General features: G+C 41.8%; 1 long non-coding RNA gene across 2 annotated transcripts; it reads right to left on the reverse strand.

The window, feature by feature from the left end:
* Positions 1-2,209: 2,209 nt before the first annotated feature.
* Positions 2,210-19,829, reverse strand: LOC123361954. 2 transcript variants are annotated; one of them, XR_006576292.1, is made up of 4 exons: positions 19,691-19,829; positions 19,412-19,564; positions 19,085-19,207; positions 18,021-18,091 (listed from the first exon to the last, which is right to left on the reverse strand). It is a non-coding gene; the product is annotated as an uncharacterized LOC123361954 (long non-coding RNA). The 2 variants fall into 2 exon arrangements; XR_006576291.1 differs by lacking the exons at positions 18,021-18,091; positions 19,085-19,207 and adding an exon at positions 2,210-2,458.
* Positions 19,830-25,074: the final 5,245 nt, after the last annotated feature.

The following is a 25,074-nucleotide window of genomic DNA, read 5'->3' on the forward strand; positions in this document are numbered from 1 at the left end:
TGCCACTGAAAATCAGCTTCTGTGCCGCCTTCGGCATGCGTGCCGTAGGTTGCCTACTCCTGCTTTAGGATGAGACCAGAGATGTGTTGGCTGTGGGTGGTACAAGAAAGGTAGTTGAGATAGAAAGGGGAAGTAGTTAGTGTAGTATAGAGAGGCAGTTGAATGACTTAAATGTTTATTTTGTGCTTTTTCCAGTTTGTGCTGGACCATTGGAGGAATATGCAGTCTAGCAACTTGAAACCAAAATTAATTGTATTTTGTTTGGATTTCCCAGCTTTTTAAACAAACATGTACCAGTGCCAATATTTATTCACATTTATAGTTGTTAAGGTTGATATGGATTATCTCTGATTGATTGCTTTCTTGCAGAGGCCCAACAAACTCCCACCCCAGTGTCCCCTACAACCCCTCTTCTGGCCCCTGAAGAAATACACTCTTCCTTAAGTCCTCAGTTCTCCATCCACACACCTGGACTATTATTTAATAGAGTAGTGGCATTCCCAAGCACCTAGGAACCCTGGGCATGACCCAGGACACTATTGTGCTAGGTGCTGTACAAACACAGAAGAAAATGATGGTTTCCTGCCCCAAAGAGTTTGTAATCTTATAAGAAAGGAGACAATTGATGGAAACAGGCAGACAAAGGAGTACAGGGAAACAATGAGACAATACTGGTCGGTATGAGAGGCAGTGGTCTCAGCATAACAGATCTCAATTTTTTTTGTAGGCATCATGGCAAAGGAGAGTTTCAAGGAAAGTTTTGAAAGCGGATAATGAGATGGCTGTGCAATGTTAATGGGGAGCTCCTCCCAAGCATGTGGGGCAGCACAAGGGATATTAGGAAGGTGCTTGTTTGAAAATTTAACAGGTGAATGATGGTGGCTGGCATCACTGGCCAGCCAGAGATGGGAGTCAACATTTCTGTGCTCTACCACCCTGCACAGCTCTCCAGACACTCACATCGCACTATGATATGCTTTCCCCACTTATCTTTGTTCCCAACAGTACCCACTGCTTCCATGTCCTTTTTAAAAAAAAAAAAAAACAAGAGGGAAAGGGAGATTGACAAGTTTTAGTCACAGTTGGAGTGACCCAGGAAGGATAAGGGCCTGGGGACTTTGCATATTGGGCCTCCCTCCTTCCTGGGGCAGAGAGGGAGGAGTTGAAAGAGGGAGAGTAGCTCCAAATGGCCCTCCAGCCTACCAGAGATGGCAGTTTTGTTAAGATCAGAAGATTTGATAAGTTTTGGATACATAGTTTAGTTTCCTTGTTGACGTGGTAGTTTTAAGGCCCCTAATCAATTGCAGTCACTGCCACTAGTACTTACAGCTTTTTTGCCGCCCCAAGTGGCAAAGTGGGGGAGGGGGAAGATAAAGCCCCGATCGGCGGCACTGCCGCTTCATTCTTCTGTGGCAATTCGGCGGCGGGTCCTTCACTCCGAGGGACCCACTGCTGAATTGCCGCCGAAGACCCAGACGTGCCGCCCCTTTCCATTGGCCGCCCCAAGCACCTGCTTCCTTCACTGGTGCCTGGAGCTGGCCCTGATTGCCAAGTATTCAATAATAATGAGTCAGCCCTCCCTCTCCCCCCTAAATATGAGATTAGCTTAAAGATCATTATTAAAAAAAAAAAGAATTTGGGTTCTTTCTAGGGTTGCCAACTTTCTACATGCACAAAAATGAACACCCTTGCCCCTCCCCTGCCCCACCCCTTCTCTGAGGCCACACTCTCTGCTCAGGGGATCAGGGCAAGAGGTTGGGGTGCAGGGGGGTGAGGGCTCCAGCTGGGGGTGTAGGCTCAGGGGTGGGGCTGGAGATGAGGGGCTTGGGGTGTAGGAGGGTGTTCTGGGCTGGGACTGAGGGGTTCAGAGGGTGGGAGGGGGATCAGGGCTAGAAACCTCCCCATTTTAATTATAGAAATTTTTTTTGCATCGAAATTGTTCATTTTTAATCCCCGCCCCCCAGAGAAACTTTGAAATTCAGACTGTTTCCACTATCTCTAGTATATATAAAAATAGACATATGTAGAGGAGATGAACTGAGGTATATGTGCATACACAGCAAATCCATTCATCAAGAATGACTTCTTAGGTGGAGTCTACTTACACAGAACTGCAGAGTGAACTCATTTGTCAAAGTGCTTGACACTTGACCATACATAGGGTTGGTACCTGTGTCACAGCCCTAATCTGCTGCCTCTGTGCTCATAGTAGCGGTTTGCTGTATTACCTTTGCTGCGAGCTAATTGGACAGTCTGTAGATCTTTGGGAATCTGCGGCACTACTTCCTTTCCCTGCTCCTTCTTCAGCTGTCTCCTCCTTCCTTAGCAGATCCAGACGCAAAGACTTCAGCAGGGGAGACGTTTGGCACAGTCAGGCTGCAAGCCAGTGACTCAATTGTGATGGCAGGGCACTGTTCCTCCTGTGTGATCATCTGTAACTTGGGAGGGTTTCTCAGTTCTGCATCAATAAATTGGACCATACTTTGGATGAGGAGGGTAAAAATAAATATTGAACAGCTACCCCATTTGCTAAGTACAGTCCACCCTGTGTACTGACTGAGATAGGGGTCACGTAGGAAAACAGTGCATAACCCTGAAATTAAGGACTGTATCCTAATGCATACATACAAGTGGGATGAATTAAGATTGTCTAGCAGGGCCGCCCAGAGAATTCAGGGGGCCTGGGGCAAAGACATTTTGGGGGCCCCTTCTATAAAAAAATTGCAATATTATATTCTCCTGGGGGCCCTTGCAGGGCCCAGGGCAAATTGCCCCACTTGCTCCCCCCCATGGGCGCCCCTGGGAAAAATAAACCTTCCGCATTTCAGCACAAACCCAGTTTTGAGAAAACTTCTTTACAAGGTATCACTGGTTCTCAGCATCAGCTAGTGCTAAAAGGCACTAAAGCTCATTAAAAGGGTTGGACAAATATTTTCCATCAAAACTTTTTCTGGATCGAAAACTAGGGGGTTTTAAAAAGCAGAAAAAAATCACGGACAATGTCTGCTTTCCTTCAAAATTTGTTGTGGTTTTTTTAATTGAAAAGCTGAAATTAGTCTGCCAAAACCTGAACATGGTTTGAAGTTTCAGAAGTGTGTGGCCAAATATTTGCTGCTTGCTGTGTTTGATTGTTTAAAGAAACAATAAAAAAATTCTGCTTAAAAAAAATCCAAAACTTTTGAACCACCTCAGCTTGTAACCATACACCTGAGCCCATCCAGGCAGAGATTTTTCCAAGTTTCTGATACTCTGCTGGCTTCCTTGACTCATATCTGTCTCCTTAACTTTGGGTTCATTTAGGTTAGAACATAAGAACAGCCATACTGCGTCAAACCAAAGGCCATCCTGCCCAGTATCCTGTCTACTGACAATGGCCAATGCCAAGTGCCCCACAGGGAGTAAACCTAACAGGTAATGATCAAGTGATCTCGCCCCTGCCATCCATCTCCACCCTCTGACAAACAGAGGCTAGGGACACCATTCCTTATCAATCATGGCTAATAGCCATTAATGGACTTAACCTCCATGCATTTATCTGTTTCCTAGAGACTGGCTCCATGTGGTCCCTCACAAACTGGAGACGGTTACTGTGGGTTTGTCTTTAGTATAGCTTATGTACATACTCCACGAACTGAGCATTTGAGCTTGTTCCAGAATCTGGGATGAGCCTATGTTGTCAAAACTGAAATGCTCAAAATAGCACATGCATGTGAATGGACACAGGGTGCTAAAATTAAATTAATCCAGGGGTTCTCAAACTGGAGGTCAGGACCCCTCAGGGGGTCACAAGGTTATTCCTGGCGGTTGTGAGCTGTCAGCCTCTACCTCAAACCCCGCTTTGCCTCCAGCACTTATAATAGTGTTAAATATATTTAAAAGTGTTTTCAATTTATAAGGGGGGGGTCACACTCAGAGGTTTGCTATGTGAAAGGGTCACCAGGACAAAAGTTTGAGAACCCCTGAATTAACCCCTCTGAAGTCTCAGGGAATGCAGGGGAGGGGGGTCTCCCTTGGTAGGGTTGGGAAGGATATTGCTCTTCTCATGTGATCCCTCCCCACAGTGGCTAATTTTAAATGAAGCTACCCTCACCTGAGATGAATCTCCCTATGGCACTGAAATTAAATATAGACTATAATTTGGCATTTGAGAAGTGAAAGGGATGGTAGCCCTAATGGAAAAGCTAACAGCTTGGCTCTTCTGAAAGCCTCAAACTGCTGAATGAGCTTCAGGGTAGGGAAGGCTGTGCCTCCCAAACAGCCTGGCCCTGCCCCCTATCCAACCTCCACCCACTTCCTGCCCCCGACTGCTCCCCTTAGAATCCCTGACCCATCCTGCTCCTTATCCCCTCATCGTCCCCCAGAGACCCCCGCCCACCACCACCCTGGGACCCCACCCCTGCTCCCTATCTGCCCCAACCCCTATCCACCCCCCCTTGCTGAGTCCTGACAGACCCCCAAAATGCCCACAATCCAATGCCCCCCCATTCCCTGCCCTCTGACTGCCTCCCCAACCTCTGCCCCCTCCCTGTGCCCTGACTGTCCCCAGGACTCCCTGCCCCTTAGCCAACCCCCCTGGCCCCAGCCTCTTACCCCAGGCTCCCTCCTCACCCGGAGCCTCAGCGCGTCGCTGAACAGCTGCAGCGAGTCTCCAGCAGGGCCTGAGCTCTGTCCTGCTCAGAGCCGCGTGGTGAGGGGGCGGGGCTGTGAACTCCACGCCGAGCGGAGGGAGCTGAGCTCAGCCTGGAGCTCGCAGCCCCATCCCCCTCACCACGTGGCTCTGAGCGGGGCAGGGCTCAGGGGCCCCGGCGGAGACACGCTGCGGCGCTGTCTGAGGACGCTGCTTGATGCTCTAAGGCTCCAGGAGAGGGGCGGAGGCGGGAGCCTCAGCTGTTCTCTTGGGGGGCCCCTGCAGAGCCCGGGGCAAATTGCCCCACTTGCCCCCCCCCGGGTGGCCCTGTTGTCTAGGCAACCCTAATTCTGACATTTCTAACTTTTGAGTACATGACTTTGCAACATTCTTTTCATGTTGTTTTGGTAGGAACTGACTCTCCCTACTGGTCTGGGGACTGCCTTGCTCATTGTGGGTTCTACCATCATAGAAATAAGTAATACAATGTGACTACTTTTAGCTAGGCAATAAAACCTATGTCACCTAAATATTGCAAAGCCTGTCTGCCTACCTGGGCCTTTCGGATGAAGGCCAAGATTGTCGAGCCGAAAATAGATTAATTAGAATAATGTGATTTTATTGTTATGGGTCTAGAGTCTTTGGATTAATGTATGTCCGTTTAAGGAAACAAATAAGAGGCATGTATCATTTTTCTTACAAGTGATTTTTTGTTTAGGAAATACTTCCCACCTATACAAGGAAATGCTATTGTGTAACTGTTTTTATGCAGTATCTTGTTAAAACCTTTCAGAGTAGTGAACAATTAAGGATATTCTCCCTATATTACAGTTGTATCTACGATTTTTATTGTATTTGGCATTGACCTCATAATGAAACAGGAGTTGAAAAATCATTGGTGATTGTTACTGAAAAATTGCATTTATTCCTGAGATTGATGAAAGGGTGCCTTTTCTGAGAGGTATTGTGTGCTACATGTAAGAAACAATATACGTTAGCAATCCATTCTTATTATCGAAAAAGATATTATTAGTGTAGGTTGTGAATATTATAAGTTAGTGTTATTAATCAAGCAGTTTTGAACCTATGGCAAGGTCTTATTTCTCCCAAAATAGCATAGCTTGTTTTGTATGATGTGTAAGACATGCACTTTTGAGGTATCTTAATCCTTGCACTAATGGGGAGGAGCACATGTAATCGGCATCTCTGCAATGAGGTGGAGATAGGGCTCTTCAGCTTGGGCTATAGGCCTTTCTCTTAACCTAGTATCACACTATGTAATTGTTAATCAGTGTTTAGTTTACATGGGAATAATGGTTGATTGCGCCACCCCGACACATTCTTCCAAGCTGAAGAAGTCTTGCTTTGAAAGCCTGTGGTAGTCTGAGAGAAACTGAAATACGTATCAAACTGAAAAATCCCAAATCTCTAGATTAGTGTGTCATGAAGCACCAGATACCGCAAATACTCATCTGTTAATCCCATTGAACTTGCATGAGTAAGAGGTTGACGAATAAGCTCTAATAATGTAAAACACATCACTACATTAACAGAAAAGTGAAGAGAAGGAATGGGAAATTCATGAGCTGCAAGAGAGAAACTATCAGGACAGGTCAAAACTATTCTGCAAAACTAATTCCATTAGATCGAGCTCATAAAATCATAGGATGACAAATTCTGCTTGCCTTATTTCAAAGTAGTATTTTGCTCCATCAGTAATCATATAGGATATGTCTACACTTGGAGGCAGAGGTGTGATTTCCAGCTTGAGGAGACATACTCACGCTAGCACTCATCAAGCTAATGCCCTAAAAGAGAGTGTAGCTGTGGCACATGAGTTGTGGGATGAGCAAGCTGCCCGGAGTACATGCCCCGGGTGTGTTAGGCATGTCCTTGGGGCAGCTAGCCCATTGTGCTGTGCACTGTTTTAGTGCACTGGCACGATGAGAGCTAGCATGAATATATCTTGTCATAGGTTTTCTCCCCCACTTGGAGCTGTTGGTTTCCAAGATGGGGACCTGCATGGACTCCTCTAAACTAAAATCCTAGTTTAGATCTGGTTTTCGCTGCCATCAGTCAGTTTTCTAAGTGTCTGACACACTGCCTGTTCCCCCAAAAACTTCCCTTGGGGACACAGATTCAATCTCCCTGAATCTCAACACAAAGGGAAGCAGCCCACTTCCCCCCTCCCTCTTTCTCCTAGCCTACTCCGGAGAGATACACACCGATTCAACTCCGTGAATCAAACCCAGGAGGAACTCACTCTTCCCCCCTCCCCTTCCCCTGAATTTCCACAAGAGAAGGAATTAACCAAGTCCAAAGAAAAGAAAAGAATTTATTAAAAGAACAAAAAGAAAGTACACTATCTCTGTAATACCAGGATGGAACAATACAGGGTCTAACTTATAAAAACTGGAGAGACTTCCCCTCCCTCCTCCTCAGCATAATCAAAGTAACAGCAAACAGAAATAAAGAATTCCTTCAGCAAACACACAATTGCAAATATAGAAAGCAACTCAAAAGACTAATCCGCCTTTTTAACTAATACTCACTATATTGGATAGTAGGAAATACTCCAGGAGAACTTGGAGACATGTCTGGCCTCTCTTAGATCCAAAGAGAGCACACAGAGCAAACAAGGAACACAGACAAAGCCTTCCCTCCACAGAGATTTGAAATTATCTTGTCCCTTGATTGGTTCTCTGGTTAAGTGTTTCTTAGGTTACTGAGCTTGTTAACCCTTTACAGGTAAAAGAGACTTTAACCCTTAACTATCTGTTTATGACATATCTCATCAAGTTGCAAAGAGTTCTGTGGCACCTTATAGACTAACAAACATATTGGAGCATGAGATGCATCCGACGAAGTGGGTATTCACCCACGAAAGCTCATGCTCCAATACATCTGTTAGTCTATAAGGTGCCACAGAACTCTTTGCCGCTTTTACAGATCCAGACTAACATGGCTACCCCTCTGGTATTTCTCATCAAGTTGTAATCACATCCCCAGGTCCAAATGTAGACATACTCATTGATTTCAAAGGGGCTACTCATGGAGAAGGGACTGCTCATTGTGAGTAAGAGTGGCAGAATCTGACCCAGAGGGATTAAATTGAAGGTTTCTGTGTTGTTTCTTTGCTTTCTCCATATGCTCAAGAATGGGATGGTAGCATCCACATGTGGCAGCTAAAAGCAGATTCAGAAAAAAATCTAAAATTTGTATATATTTCCAATGGAAAAGTAGCAGATGTCTGGAGCAAGTGTGGTACTTAGATCAAAATTATCTTTGCATTGAACTAAAAAAAATGGAGAGAGTGGAAAGCAGAGTATGAGCTGCTTATTTTAAAGCTTTGTCATGGATAATAGAGGCTTGTGTGCAACAAATAGACATAACCATTATCGTTCTTCTTACTCTTTCAGCGTGATTTGTTTTTCACTATATTCAGTTATGAGCAAAACTGGGCAAGAAAAGTACAGATAAAAAAGAAATTGTCAGAAACCACATCCTGCATGGTAATGTAAATTTATTAAGAAGATAATTTTAAAGCCACATTACTGATTATAAAGACATACTTAACCTTTTGTTGTTGCACTCTGCAAATAGCGTATCTTAACTCCTAGGCCTTTATCCTCAGCTGCTCTAGAGCTCCATTTGATGCAGCTGGGAAGGGAGGAGGGCAAAAATGGCCTCGTGCTTCTCTGGTTCCCAGAGTTGCAGGGGTCTTTTTGGCCTCCAGCATAACTTCAGAGCAGGCCTGAGGGTGATCTAAGCTATCCCAGTTTATCATGGCCTCGTAGGGATTTCCAGAGCAGTGTATTCCTGCTATGTCTCTTTACGGCACATCATGTCTGGGGATGGTAGGAAGGGGCAGGCAGTGATATGTTGAGGTCTAAGAGAATACTTCACTGCCCATTTAGAGCAGCATTAAAGACCCTTTGTGGTGCTGAAGTGGCACTATGGGACATGCCTGGGTAAAGGATTTGGTCCTTACTGATTTCAATTGGAGTTTTTCTTCAAAAAAGCACTCTAGGATTGATTCATTGATTGTAAGGCCAGAAGGAACCATTATGATAATTTAATTTGATATCCCACACAACATAGGACATAGAACCTCACCCAGTAATTTCTGCATCAAGACCTTAACTTCTGTTTGAGCTATAGCATATCTTTTAGAAAGCCATCCAATCTTGATGTATGGAGAATCCAGCATGTCTATACGTATCTTGATAAATTGGTCCAGTGGCTTGGATCCTTGCTTTTTTGCAATATTTTTAAAGATTATTTTCCTGTCTTTGCCTCAAGGATGTAAAAATAAAAATAAAATCTAAAGAATTGAACTTTACTATCATCATTACTCAGGGAAAATATAGTTTTCCGTATCTGAACTAAATGTTAGGACCACAGAATGCTAGAATTCAGAATCCAGCAAATATCACGACTCTGCAACTCATTTGTGTAACCAGCCTTTCCGGTTAGAATACCTCACTTTACCATGTTGTAAAAACGGCAAGACAAACAATTTCTGGAACTCCTTTGGATCTAGAAGAGATCTTCTGTTTAATTTTGTGGTGTGTCAGGAAAGTCCTTGAGCCAATTCTGCTGTGCTTGTGGATCTGGAGACTGTGGCCTGATTTGCATAAGGTGGCTGCTCGGTGCCTGATTTTCTAAAAGTGCTCAGTCCACACCCTCTGAAAATCAGCTCCCTTTAAAGGCATTTCAAAATAAACACCCAAATATTGAGACACTTAGAATCACTAGTCACTCTTGAAATTTTAAGCCCAGGTGTGCCACAAAGAAGTATAAAGAGCTCTTACTCATCGAGACAGGAGTGTATAGCACATGTACACCTGCCTCCCAAAAATATGCCAAGTGTGCACTATGACGCATAAGAGATTAAAGAACTTTAGAATAGTCTGTGGACTGTTCATGTAAAAAGAGATTGCAGGATCACAATGACCTCTCTGTACAGAATCCAAGATGTTACATATTGTAATTCACACCTGAGTACTTTTTCTCCTTTCTGAGAAGGACAATGCCATAAATGCAGGTACTTGCTTTGATTTTTTAAAACTTGTAGTATTCCCATTAAAAGAGAAGGCAAAACCTGATTTATTATGGTACCATTTCCCCGCAGAAGAGGATGGATAGCTGAATGTTAGTACAAGTGTTCTACACATGCATGCCTGATAATACTAGAAATAGAAGAATCTAAATACAAACAGAAGCAATATTTTAATTTAATGTCACCAAGACTGGGGGAGAGGGGCTTCCCCTCATTGATTTTGGAGAATGCAGGATGAGCACAACTAAAAGACTAAAAACAGAAATCACAACAATGAATATACATGTAAAAAATTAGGCCAATGGTGTCTTTAAATTAACCAGATGTCTCAAACATGCTTGTGATGAAGAATGAGAAAAACAAACCTCTGCTTTTTTAGATATTCACTGTTTACTAATCTAAAAAAAAGTGCAGCCTTCTGATTTATGTCTCTCCCCCCACCACACACACCCCATCAAACAGTGACCAATTTTCTGTTTGTCTCGGATGTATTTACAGACAGAAGCAAACAAACAAACAAGAAACCCGACCTGATGTGCTGTGTACAATAAAGAGAAGAAATGTGACTAGCTGTGTGGGAGGGGACACTTGGTTCTTAGATGTAATGCTGGTTACTCCTCCTCAGGAGCTGCATAAGAGTTCCTCCTGGCAGGGAACAGAGTGTTCTGCTTAGCAGGATCTAACATAAAAGCAAAGACAGTAAGCCGCTCTTTTAGAACTAAGCAGTACATTAATGCGAGAGCCTGCAGAGGATGATCCTAACATTTTAGTTCAATGTTCTGCACTTTAACTTGTTTTGTAGTTCTTTAAAAACTGCAAGCAAGTCTTTTTAAAAAAATGAGGCATAATTTGTTGCAACACATTCAATTGGGAAAAGACCCAATTATAAAAAGGTGCATAACCTGTGTCAGTGGTCTTCATGCAATATCCTTGTAACAGCAGTCCTCCTCACCCCCCAATTCACCCCCCGAGAATCCTGCAGAAAGCGCTCCATGGGTCAGGGTAACTGCTGAGGGAGTGGAAAGAGACTTGAGGATGGGGTTAGAGAGACACAACTTGTTTCTGGCCCCACATCGCTGAGTAAGTCTGGAGCTATATGGTCTTTTCTGCAGAGCTCTTTCCTCTTCTTGTCCCCTGGGTTTAGTCACAGCCAGCTGCAGTGCTTGGTAGCCAGGTTCTGACAGAGCCATGCTGCCAGGTAACCAGGCAGGATGATGCCAGGAGACAGAGCTAACAAAGAGATGTTTGCTTCTTCCACATCAGAAAAGGCCTGGGGCTGGCCCCCAAATCTGGTAAATCCCAGGAGATCTGCTGGAGACCATCTCTAGGTTTGAGTGCATGTCCCTCAGCATCTTCCATATGGTATGATGAAATGATGTGGGGGATCGTTGTGAGGATTGCTCACAGATTTTCTCCTAGTGGTTTGCCTCAGAAGGAAATGATCTGGCCCAACGTTATGTAATTTCCTACATTGTGTTTAAAAGCAGACTCATCAGTTTATCTGAAGAAGACATACCAATACATGGCTTTTCAGAGAAAACAGGTCTCATTTCAATGCAATGAATTCTCTAGTAATGGATAATGCTTGGGAACTGGAGTCTATAAATGTGTGTATATTTAGATCTGCAGACTACCCAGTATTTTAAATATAGATCATTTTAAGAATCTCCTGTTTTGCCCATGAAACCCCATTTAAGTCAGCCAGGATGTACGGGTGTAGGGCAAAATTTTCACTTCATTTTGTTATTCCTCTCACAGAATTGATGTATTTCTACATGAATGTAGAGGTTCCCAGATACTAGGGGAGTGGGTGTCTTAGAAATACATAGGATAATAAATAATGGACGAAATCCTGAAACCGTGAACTTATAGCCAGACAGTGTCTGATAGGAACTGGTCCATGTTGTGGGTGATGGTGAACTCCAAGAGGGACTGTTCTTCACCTGTGTTGGGTAGGAGGAAGGAGAAGGACCACAACACCTGGGGTAGCTAGAGTAGGGGGGGTACTAGACGGGAGCAGTCCCTGCACTCATGGGGGAGGGATAGCTCAGTGGTTTGAGCATTGGCCTGCTAAACCCAGGGTTGTGAGCTCAATCCTTGAGGGGGCCATTTAGGCATCTGAGGCAAAAATCTGTTAGGGGGTTGGACTAGATGACCTTCTGAGGTCCCTTCCAACCCTGATATTTTAAGTGCAAGATGTAGAAAGCTTCATGTCTTTCCCCCCTTCCCAGCACACCCCTGCTCAATGACCAATCATAATTTGACTTTCGGTTTGTACTCAGGCAAGACTCCAATTGATTGTAGTGAGACAAATCTTGAGAGGTGATGAGCACTTAACAGCGCTCATGGATTTAAAAGTTCTCAATATCTCTCAAAATTTGGCTCCTTGAAAGTTTAGACTGATTTGGGCCTTAAAGATTTGTCCCTTGAAGTTCTGATGATCATCTAATGCCAATTTGTAAAGCTCATTTGGTAATTGTTGATTTCATTTCACTTTGAATCCAATAATCTTAAATGACTTCGGCTCTGTTTCTAACAATTTGTCCAAAAACCCCACACCAGACCCTTCCATCTCCTTCCATAAATTAGCTACACTGGCTTCAATTTTGCAAACTCCAGGCTGCAGAAATGCCTGTCTTCAGTGAACGTTTTTGAATTAGGACAATAGGCATTTTATTGCTCTTATTAAAAGTAAATAGAGCAATCTCATATCTGAGAACAACCCCGTAGAAAGATTACCTGTAATAAATACAAATCATTTATCAAGCTTGCATAAAATAAATGTAACACAGTATTGTTCATTAATTTCAAAGACTGAAGATCAAGCATATATTTTAGAGGGGGAAAATAATCTCTTTTCTATTTTAATTTTAAGTGAATTAACAGAAAAATAAAAGACAGTGGAGCAGTGCTATTTTGTAAGTGACATGGGTCCTCTCCCAAAAATGTGCATGTTTTTGGGGGCAGGGGAATGGTTAATCACCTTTGAAGAGCTTGTGCCTTTGTTGCAAAATAATCACAAATGAGAATTCTTTTAAAAACAGGCAACCTGTCTATCAAAGCATGAAGTCAGCTCATTTTTAGGTGCAAATGTGGACTGCTGTCTGTGATGTATATTTACCAGAGGCAATAGGCCCTATCCTGCTTGCACTGATGTCAATGGGAGTTTTGCCACTAATTTCAGTGTGAGTAGTATCAGGCTTAATATATTTTTCACTATGTTGAGTCATTTAGAAGCTTGTTCTCCACCCTGATGTTCACCATACTGATCCCCCTCTCCCTTTCATGCTCCCTCTTCTTCAATCACACTGTTAACTGAGAAAGCATTACGCCACTGGGACTAAATGGCTCCTCCTTGAGCTATTGCCAATGCTAAAGTATGAGATCAGCCATCATGGAAAGAGACAGAGTCAATAGAATTCTTCTCAACAACTGCATCTTCACAGTGACCCTTTAGCATCCAGTTCTCAAAGGTTACGGACTTGGGAATGTAAATCCGCTCCTGCCCTTTAGTTTCCTGGACATTAGAAATTCAGTGGTGTCACTTCAGAGAAAATCAGACATAAGGGCCCAAGAAGAAGTTCCTTTTTCCATGACGTAGCTTTTGTTTCTAGAGTAATCAAGTCCACTATTTCTCATTACATATCTAACTGAGCAAACAGTGGAGAATATCATCCATAAATATTCATATGAATTCTAATTAGCCCATATGCGCAACCCCATTGCAGTCACTTTGTGCAAACATCCAACCATTTGATTTTTACCAGCACAGATACTGGCCAAAAACAAAACAAAACAAAAACAGGTTTTCAAAGTGTATGCTCAAATATTCAATTAAAGAGAATTTTGAATGGCATATTCATTTGTAAAATAAATAGTTTGCTTTGTGTTGGTTAGTGAAAAAGAGAAATAACATCACTATCACTTCTGTCACAATGAACCCAGTGAAAACTGCAAATTGTCAATCTTCTTCACAGATGATTTGCAAATAATCTGCAGACCAAGAATTCCAATCTGAAGAAATTTGCCAATTCTTTCAAATAACAAATTTCAGAATTTCACAACGTATTTGTGAGCAATTTGAAAACATAAAAAAGTTCATGGGGGAAAATGTCCATGGTCCAATTCTATTTTCAATTAAAAAATACACAACATTTTAAAGAGTTTTGAGGGAACATTTTGAGGGAACCAGATAAAAACACTAGGAAAAAAAACTGTGGTACACTTTGGAGCAAAATTGTAACACACTTGAATAATTAATAACATAGATAAGTGAACAGATAACTTATAAGTACTAATAGTACATCACACTTTTATAGCTATTTCATCTATAGCTCTCAGAGAACTTTACAGAGTTTGATAACCATTATTATTCCCATTTGACATTTGAGGAAATTAAGCCACAGAAAAGTTAAGATCCAGATTTTTAAAAGTGGGCCAGTGATGTTGTTACCCAACTTGTGATTCATTGGGCCTATTTTTCAGAAGCGCAGAGTACCTACAACTCCAACTGAAATCAAAACCACTGGCTACCTCTGAAAATGTTGGCCTAAGTGTCACTCAACATGTCAAAGGCAAAAGAGAGAATATATTATAGACCTTTTGACTCCCAGTCAGGTGCTCTATCCGTTAAAGGTGCTGTACCCATTAAAGCAGCCCTACAGCAACAGCTGATAGGGAGCCAGCTGCTGCTGTAGGGCGAGATTGTACCCAACACAGTGTGGGTGAGTGAGAGAGGTTGCAAGAGCCCCTTTTCCCCTTGTGTTCCTGTGCAGGGGTGGAATGCAATTAAAGTCCCTGCACTCCTAGGAGCACAGGGACTGCTTCCTCCATGCAAGACACCCCAAAGGAATAGAAGAAGTGGGACTGTGGCTCTCTCTAGATCTCCACCCCATTGCAGCTCTTGATGTAAATAGTGTGTAGTCCTAAAGAAGTTCTCAATGGCTCCGTGTGGGTGTCCAGCTACAGGCAACTTTAGGAACAGAGGAGCATAAAGGTAACTTCTGGTCATTTTTGCCTCCTGCCCTCGGGAACAGTGACAAGCAGAGCTCTGGCACAATTGAGGATCTGGGCTACTGGCCGGAGTCAGATTCACTTGCTACTGATAATGTAACTGCCTAAGAATATCCGTGATTAGGGTATCATATATTGATTAAGGTACCTTCTCTGCTATATGTCCCCCTTCTGAGACAGAACAGTTTGCCTGTTGACAGGACAAAGCGATGAACTCCATGACCCATTTTCTAAACCTTTGCTTTAAAACAGACCCACAACGACTCTGTTATTCCTTTTTTCTGGGAGGGGTTACCAGGTCTTCATAAAATTCCACTTTTCTCTTTAACACTGAGAAAGCTGTATAAGCATGATATCAACCATTTAATGATTTGTGTGCTGGTAACTATGCCTTCCAAATCATTCATTTTTTCTGCTACAGCCCTTGCTAAAAGCTGCTTCAGAAGCAAACTGCTTAGAAACAAACATTTAATTTCATCATCACTACAGTAATTTGAGGGATACATTATTTTGTTATAATGTTGCGTCTCAGGAAAAAGCATGAGTTACCAAATTCTTCCTCTTGAAATATGTATGACAGACCAGTAATAACTTTCTAAACAAGCCATTTCATTATCGCCATTGGCAAGTCTATCCAAAGCGGAATCTAACATTTTTCCTGTCTAGTCAAACTGGACTCCTCTCCTATCCCCTCAAGCACTCAGAAATACACCATACACAGTCACAAAACACTGTAGTATTCCTAACACTTGGCTGCTTGAGGCAACAACTTGCTCCACTGATATAGTAAAACTAGCCCTGATTTTATCATCCAAGATGATTATTAGGTTGCCCTATCTTCTTCAAAAATATATATGCAAATGGTGATTGCAAAGCGAAAAATTCATCCTACGCATTGAGTGTCATTCTAGCATAAAGAGGCTACGCAAAGGGGTGCTGTGGCAGAGTTACGTTTGTGATGCTCATACCCCTTAATTCCATTAATGGCCCTACCCTAAAGCAACAAAGCTAGCAGGAGTAAGCTCTACCATTGCTACAGATAACGTAACAGCTAAAAATACCCATGATTAGAGTGACATGCATACAAATTAAATTAGCTATTCTGTTATAGACACAGGATAGTCTGCCTGCTGGACAGGACAAAATGATGAACTCCATGACCCATTTTTCCAACCTTTGCTTTAAGGGTCTTAAGTCACAAATAGGTAATTAGATCTAAATAGCTTTGTGTGATTGAAATAGATCAACAGTATACATGTGTGGCCTAGGAAAAAATGAAGGCACCACAATGGATTGATTTAGATGGAATTCTGAGACTGCTTTCAGCAAGTATGTCAAACACATTCTGAAGGAATTGCAAGAAGTCATGTAAAGAGTGTCAGTAACAAGAGCCAGCCAACCACACATTTTCCTGGCTACTCAAAGTCATAGCTATTTGAAAAGAAGGAACCTAAGATGAAAATCTTGAACAGGTTAAAAGGAAGGATCAAGGAACAGATTTTGATCCTTCAGAAGATTATAGCTTTTGATGAGTCATTCTAAAAAAACAAAAATCAGGCAATACTGGAACAGAAAAAACACCTTTCAGAATTAGAAAATGCAAAGGCAATAGCATACTAAGTAAATATGTGGGTAGATAATTCTACACCGTGCTGAGTGTGTGTGTGTGTGCGCACGTGCACATGCATGCAGAAATGCATGGAAAAATGTGCCTAATGAAAATAAAATAAAAGTGCGCCCAGTGTGAGCTGAACCTGATTTTCATCAAAGATGCTCAGATACTTGTCTACAAGATAGGGAGAAGTCACCAAGCATGCAACAATGTTCATTTAAGGCAAGTGCATGGGTCAAAAGCAGACAGGAATATGGATGAGAATGGCAAACAGCCATGGGATAGATTGCATCCCAGGAAAGTTGATTAAGCAACAAAGGTGTCAAATTCTCACCTCCCAGTATGAGAATGTATTTAGTTTACAAGTAGCAGTCTAGCTGCAATCTCCCATCACACAAGCATAGGTTCTGCTGCATACCGACATGTTTCCATGGGAGTGCTGAACAAGGGAAATAATGGTGAATGAGGCTAGACACTGCAACAGAATGCTGCTGGAGCACAAGATGATGAGAAAGTTCCCAAAGAGCCATGGAACAGAGAGTGAGTGGTTGACAACCAGCTTCACCAGTCATCGCCTCACCAAAGCACCTGTGTCAGACACCACTTCAAAGCCACAGTAAGGTGAGAAAACAGTACAAACAGGAAATCTCTCCACGAACGCAATGAACTGTAAAGTCTCAGTGCACATGTGAACCCATCCATTTGTCAGCTGCCGGATGTTACTGGGAGAGCTTGTTGTTCTGACATGCTCCTGTGGACTGGGTTCCTGGTCCTGCGATATAAGTAGGCATCTCTGATAGGCTCCTCATGGGAAGTGTCTCACCTCGAATCTAACCATTGACTGTTCCTCCTCAGTATGTATACACTTCCTGACCTCATTAATCTGGTATTTCATGGGCACTGCGCTATGCAGTCTTTCTACTAGCATATTTGAAAGCTGCCTGAGGCTGCTTTAATGTATAACTGCCTAATCTATCTAGGCATTTAGAGTGCACCCTTTGCCGTGGTGTCTGAATGCCTTTTTCACTCTATTTGTAGACGCAAGAGAAGGTAATGTATGGTACAGTGTTGTGAGCTATGAACATGCCCTCTTTGCTATGTGCCGCATGTCTCTGGACCCCCAAAGTGTTGCACAGACACTTCAGCACTGTGGTTCAGCACATTATCTCCACACAATATCATTCATGAAGGTCACGCCACATTTTCTGCTACTTAGTGATTCGTGTGCATTTTGGTCTCAGGTACACCATGTGTCGGAAGGGAAGATTGGGCCTAGAGTGCATCTGTAGGATCTTGGCACTTTTGTTCAAGGTGTTTGAACCCCACAAAGCTGATAACTCTCATGAACTGATTTGGGACCAAATATGATGAACAAATGGGAGGTCAGAAACAAATAACATATTTTGTTCTGTTTTTGTGCAGCACCTAGCACAATGACGTCCCGGTCCATGACTGGGGCTCCTAAGTATGACCATCATACAAATAATAAATAATAATATGTGTGGCTATGCATGTTGGAGAAACACACAAATCACACAAGCACAGTATATTTTATCGATTGTCTCCCCCCGCCCCCAATGAAGTCTTTGAGTTCCAACAAGCAGACTGAAAAATGAAACTATAGAGTTGAAAATGCTAAAGGGAGATTAGTACAGCTTCTCTTGCACACATTTATTCACAAATTGATTGCTTTCACTGCAAATGTGGTTTAGTTTGTTGTTTTTTTCCCTCCTTGGATCATCTTTTTCCCACACCAGGTTGGTACTTGCACATCTTTCTTTATGCCACAATCAAAAATAAAAAATGAAAGAGTTTAAAGAGAGGAGTGAATCATATTCCATTGTTACAGTCAGGTATACAGTATGTCAGGGCAAGGCATTGATAACATCTAAATCCATTTGGTATGCAGCTATACTTAGGTGGTCACATACGACACTGACATTTATTCTTCTATATTAGAGTATTATCCAGTATCTAATGTTTATTCATCTTGGCATCTAATATGAAGTATACATGGATAATATGAAAATATCTGGGAGGGGAAGCATATTATGATAATATTTTTCACATTTTTCCTCAAGCATGTTTCAAAAATATATTTCATCGTTAAAGTGCAGACATAGGGAATATACTGTGATAGTACAACTTTTAAAAAAATATTGCATTATATGTATTGTTTCCTTTATTTTCTCTTATAGATTTGAACATTTTGGCCTAGAATTGTCAAAAGTCACTGGGGATTTTGAGTGTCCACCATGAGATGCCTTTAAGACGGCTGATTTTCAGAGACTGGGTCTTCAGGCACCTCATGGTGGGCACCAAAAAGCAATAGAATTTAACTCAAATGCACATATTTACTGTGAAATATATTTTATGTGCAAAAAAGTCTAAGCATCAATGCAACATTGAGAGTGAGGAACAAAGTACTCAAAAGTTAGGAAAACCCAGAAGTGAAGACTGTATGGTCAGCTTTGTGCATCTGCTTTAAAATGTAAGGCTGTTTTCTGGTCTCACTTACTGGTGTGAACCTGGAGTTTTCAGTCACTGAAAAGAGTCTTAGAACCAAGCATCCCAGTCTTCTTTAACCACTTATACAGAGACTCATGATATAAAAGAGCAAGCTTGAAACTGAATTTTCAGCCCTGCTTCCCTCTCCCCACCCTCCAAGTGCTCCTGCACCCATGGCCATTATACATGCCCAGGGAAAAAACATAGAAATACCCTCCCTCGCAGGCTATGAAAGGCACTCGAGCAAAATAATTGTTATAACCTCTGATAAGGAGACAAGCAGCATTGTGAGGAAGTAGATATCAGCCCGATGACAATGGCTAGACTGTATGCAAGGAGCAAAATGCCAGGAGCAGAATTATTGGAACAGCAGCACAGTGTGTTTCTGAACGAGAGACAAAAGGGTAATATTTAGATGGTGGCCTTGCCAGATATGAAGATCTAAGAAATGTATTTAAATTGTTTTATGGCAACAAGTTGCCATCCTGGGGTCCTACAAATTATGAATATATTGTAAATCGGGCTTTGCCTCTGAACCATGGAGGCATCAAAATCGTGAGGGAAGAGTTGCAACAGGAAGGGTACTTACCAACAACAACTCTTTATCTCTGAGCATATTGCCTTCAAAGAGCTCTTGACTCTGCAGCGAGAACAGATACTGATTTGGGGAGTGTAGTGCTTCAGTCACTATTCAGCTTTGGTACTTCTCCGCTCCCCTCTTCTAAATGCCCACAGTGGGGCTCTGTGGAGGCAGCATCAGGAAAGAGAATTAGGATTATTTACCAACAATAACTCACTTCTCAAATGTATTCGATCTACACATTCTCTCTCTCTCTCTCTCTCTCTCTCTCTCTCTCTCCCTTTTCACCTCCACTTCAGTTCTCAGCTCTTAAACAGAGCTTCTGGGTGTGAGGCGGAACTGAGAAAGTGTTCGGGGTGATGGCATTTACACCCTTAGTTTATGGGCCGTAGGCTCTAAGGGAGCCAGGTGCTGCTAACGTAGGCACACAGTACTATGTGGAGATGATGTCATAATGAAGGAGAACCAATCCTTGATTCCAGACAGGAAAGAAGCCATTTTGCATGGTGAAAGCAGTAGACTGCCAGAATGATGTTAAGAATTAGCTGTGGCTGTTATGGTGTACTGAGGTAGTGGAGGTGGAGGCCCACTACAACTATTGTTTGCCTAGCTCAAGGCTGATTAGGTTATAACACTGAATAATGAAGTCCATAGTCCACTTGTAATGCAGCCAGCAGAGTCCAAGTTAGACCCTGTCATTCAATTGCAGGTTAAGTGGTGGTGTCCACTACTTGACACTTTTACCATCCCAACAAATCCTGGTGAGACAACTAAAGGTATTCACCCACAAGATGATGTCCAAAAAGTATCATAAACCCTGTGTAATTGGGCCATCATGGAAGTACACCCAAAGCTGCTCTCTGTAAACCTGAATATTCATTGCACACTTCTTTTGCTGAGTTTACATCAACGGATACACCACTAATGCAAACTTGTGTTACACATATATAGTGCCTGTATCTCAAAGCATCTAGAAGCACGTTACAGATATAACAGATTACAGTATAAAGATAATTTTATGCAGAACTGAAGTGAAGCAACATCTGTAGTGTAACATGGCAACTTGCACGATTAAGCAATTTACTTTCTGCAACATATGTAATTTGTTACACAACCACATTGCACAGCTGTTCAAGGCAGGAAGCAGTGGTCAATACCATATTCACTTGAAACTACAGAAGGGCAATGGTACTGTCGCAGCTCTTCTGGCAAAAAGGTTGCTAATGCAGATTTTTCTGGTGAGTACTGTAAAGGTTCACTAATCTAAGCATCAGAGATATGAGGTAATTGTCAGGCTACATTTTATCATGCTAATTTTTCAAGTATAAATTTCATAGTATTTATAGTAATTGCAATTCAACAGGGTTTTGTTATAACCTCATTTAAAGAAAAGTGTGTTTAGATGTTCACCCAGCCTAGATAGAATTGGGTGAGGAGCCTCTTAATGAACCTTTCCTCAGTCAAGACCCTGATTATGTCAAAAACACCTTTATAGATTATTCCGGATGTTGTCAGAGCAGTGACTTTACGGTAATCTATAAAAATATTTATATATAAAACACTGCACGTTATTGCTTCATGAGGGTCAGAGAGTTTATCTTTGGAGAACTATCTGTAAGCACGTCTGTTACTTATTTCCTGCCTTGACTCTGTGTAGGAGTTTCAAAGTGTGTGTAAATGAGAGAGTGAGCAATACATCGTTAAAACATGTATATACTGAAACATGTTGGCTCAACTGCTAGCATCCTACACCCAAAAGATAAACGCTTCGAGCCACACTCTGCCCTTAGTTACATGGGTGAAATTCTTACTGCAGTCAGGGGAAGGGGGGTCACTCCCAAATAACAGAGCAGAATACACAAAGGAACTTTGTTCAAAAGAAGAGCTCAGCAGCTAAAGTTACATGATAACACATTTAATCTTTCACTTTAGATTATATTTTTAAAAAATTGACCGGTTATTTAGCAATTAGGATCATATATTTACTGCAGTGAACTTGACATTCTTCCTTTCTTCTTAGATTCAGTAAGTAAAAGAAAGGCTGCCTCTTTAGAACCTGCTGTAAGTAGTGTAGTTGTACCCATGTTGATCCCAGGATATTAGAGAGACAAGGGGAGTGAGCTAATGTCTTTTATTGGGCCAATGAAAAATATTACCTCACCCACCTTGTCTATTTAAAACCTGACCTACATAACCTGTACGTCAAAATATGCTCTTCCTTCTATAACTCCTCTTTTACTTTTCCAAAATTTAATCTAACATGTCAAGAATGAGTATAACATAAATAAGCACAAATGTCAGCCAGCTATAGATTAGTTCTGACATGCTTTGCAGGGGAGATGAAAACAGGTCTCATTTGTATAAATAGAAGGCGGCCGAGGTATACCATGGAAAGCAAATACTATCATTCTCTTAAGGCTCCCTATTTTTCAGTCAGAAATTCTATAAATATGTAGAGAAGCCTCACAAACTGTATCTTCTGTTTCTAGATCGTAGATAACTTTCACTGAACAGAACTTGGATTTATAGAATTGGAAAATCTTCACACCCAATTCTAATAGTTCTAACACCTTTCAGAAGGACTAAATTCCTTTTCAAAAATGTGTAATCTAAGTAGGTGTAGGTGTTCCGTTTCAAGTCAGCTTCTTGCATTTCTCTTACACTGCAAGAAAATATGTTACTTTCAGTCCCTGATTGCCTAAAAAGTAGTAGAGTTGTGATAATTGAGAGGATAACAAATCAGTTTTAGAGAGCAGTGGCTGGATGCCAAGGTCATAAGAAAAATATTCATTAGGGTGACTGAAGCCACTTGAACTTTGGTTGCAGAATACAACTACCACCAGCAATTATAACTTTAATAAGAATCAAGCTATAGCTCTGTAAAAATAATCTGATTTATACTGCAGTGGTGCTCACAATGTGCTAGGCACTGTACAAACATGTAGAAAAGTGCGGTCCCTGCCCCCAGCAGCAAAATTTGGATCTGAACCCGAATTCACACTGTAAACTCCTCACAGAGCTTGGGGCTCTGTGGATCCAGGAACTGGGTTTACAGCCATTTCTCATTTACAGTTTGGGGCTTTGGCCATTAATGACGCTGGTTCATTTTCCAGACTCCGGTGCCTCCATCTTCCACCTGCAGGTCAGGTAGGAAAAGCTTTAATTCAATTGACAAATTCATAATCATTGTCATTTCTACATTTATCCATTTTCCTACAAGAAAAACATATCTGCCACTTGCCCACTGCCTTGCTCCACTGATGTAATGCTGCTGTTGTATCTTTCAGCCTGATCCAGTCCCGAGCCTGCTTCTGCTTTTCACACTGTATGTTCCATGATGGAACTCTGATGCCAGCGTAAATCTGTGCAACACAGTACAAATTACTTTAGTACTTGCACGCCACTATAATCCCTTTTCTGTGAAAATGCCTTAAAATAGTCTTTTAATTAAAAATCCAAATCTTTGGTCATTTTTTGTAGCATGTTGATCTACAAAAATATGGAATTTGTATTACACTTCTGTCATCCAAATTTCATCAGAACTCTAGAAGTAATTGGCTGTGCATGCAAGACAACTGTACATTATTGTACATGGTATGGATATTTTTACATGGATTTTTTTCTTGAGCATCTGACCTGCTATGTGTTGTTTCAATGGGATTTCTAATCAACTGCGCAAAATGCTTTAACCCAGTGTCATCAGAGCAGGTCAGTCAATCAAAAATGAGTGCAATGTCTAAGAAATATGAATATTAATTAGTCGTATTCTACTCAGTCTTCCTGCAGAATTGCCTTTGATTTAACTATGTTGGACTAAATTCAGCCCTGGCACTAGTAGATGCATCTCCCATTGAGTGAAGGGGGGGGTTGCCTCTCATTGTAGTAGGGCTGAATTTGGAACTTGAAGACGACCCATTAATTGTTGAATAAGATCTATGGGGCTGCACAGGCTCTCAAATAAAAACATAAGGATGGCCATACTGGGTCAGACCAATGGTCCATGTAGCCCAGTATCCTGTTTTGACAGTGGGCTGTGCCAAATTCTTCAGAGGGAATGAACAGAACAGGGCAATTCCAAGTGATCCATCCCCTGTCATTCAGTCCCAGATTCTGGCAGTCAGAGATTTAGGGACACCCAGAGCATGGGGTTTTGTCCCCGACTCTCTTAGGGAATAGTCATTGATGGACCTATCCTCCATGAACTCATCTAATTCTTTTTTCAATTCAGTTATACCTTTGGCCTTCACAACATCCCATGGCAACGAGTTCCACAGGTTGCCTGTGCGTTGTGTGAAGAAGTACTTCCATTTGTTTGTTGTAAACTGACTGCCTATTCATTTCATTGGGTGACCCCTAGTTCTTGTGTTACGTGACAGGGTAAATAACATTTTTCTATTCACATTTTCCACACAATTCATGATCTTCTATTATAATCCCCCATTAGTTGTATCTTTCCTAAAATGAACTGTCAGTCTTTTTAATCTCTCTTGATATGGAAGCTGTTCCATACCTCTAATCATTTCCATTGCCCTTCGCTATATCTTTTCCAAATACTTGGTTGATGGGTATTGTATAAATAAATAGACAGGCAGAATCAGATTGCTCCCTGTGTGAGTCTGATTGGATATTTAAAGGAAGACTGACCCTAAAAGGGTGGGCCTCTGGTTCAAGGAAGTAGTATTAACAGGTCTACAGACTGACCAAGAGGATAGTCTAGACATAGAGACAGTCGTGTCACCCACCATCACTTTTGACTAGGAACTGCAGTCTCGCTGCTGTCTGTCAGCATTGCTCTCTGTGAAATGGCAGAAAGGAGGTCTAGATGAGTGAGGGAAATCTGCTTAATGCATGGTGGAGAAGGGATGAGGATGGGTGACAAGTCCGATTATCATCTCTGTTTATAGATGTTGCCATTTGAACCCTAGCGTTCTGAGCTGTTCGTGTGTGTATCTCATCATCTTGGCTCAAATACTGAATATGTCATGTCAGTCAGGAAGGAAGTGAGAATTATTGTTTCAAATGCTTATCACAAAGGACAGCTATTGTTAGTTAATCTTTTCCCATTACTTGATTATACATTTAGACTATGTTCTTCCTGCACCTCCTTTCAGGGCATCATGGACACAGACACTAAAAACCACAGGAGATCATCTTAATCTTCAGGTACTGTCTGAAGAATGGACTCAGATAGTCTTATTCCAGATGAACCACAGACAAGCACAAGATGCCTACAGGCAAAACCAGAAGCAGTAATTATCTTTTTACAAAGGTTGATAATGTTTTAGCTAATCCATACCCAAAATAAAACCCTATTCTTTCATTAGATTAAGCTCATACTCCCTTTTATTTCCTGACTAAAAGGTAGCATAGTGAGAATTCTGGAGTTACTCCAGGTCTTGATTATTGGGGGTGAAATCCTGGCTTAATTGATGTTGATGGCAAAACTCCTTTTGATTTGAATGGGGCATGGATTTCATTCCCAGGTTTCTAGGTAATAAGAAAACTGATGTATATTGTTTTGGTTCTGGATCACTCTACGGTCTTCAAGAACTAGAATGATGTGGACAGAACAACATGTCCAATTCAGGAGCTCAGAGTTTCAGTTTCAAGCTTTAATAAGTTCTAAATCCACTAGAAATAGCAGGAAACGGCATGGTATGCCCCCTCATATC

Source organism: Mauremys mutica, chromosome 1 (genome assembly GCF_020497125.1).
Source record: "Mauremys mutica isolate MM-2020 ecotype Southern chromosome 1, ASM2049712v1, whole genome shotgun sequence".
Taxonomy (NCBI): Eukaryota; Metazoa; Chordata; order Testudines; family Geoemydidae; genus Mauremys; species Mauremys mutica.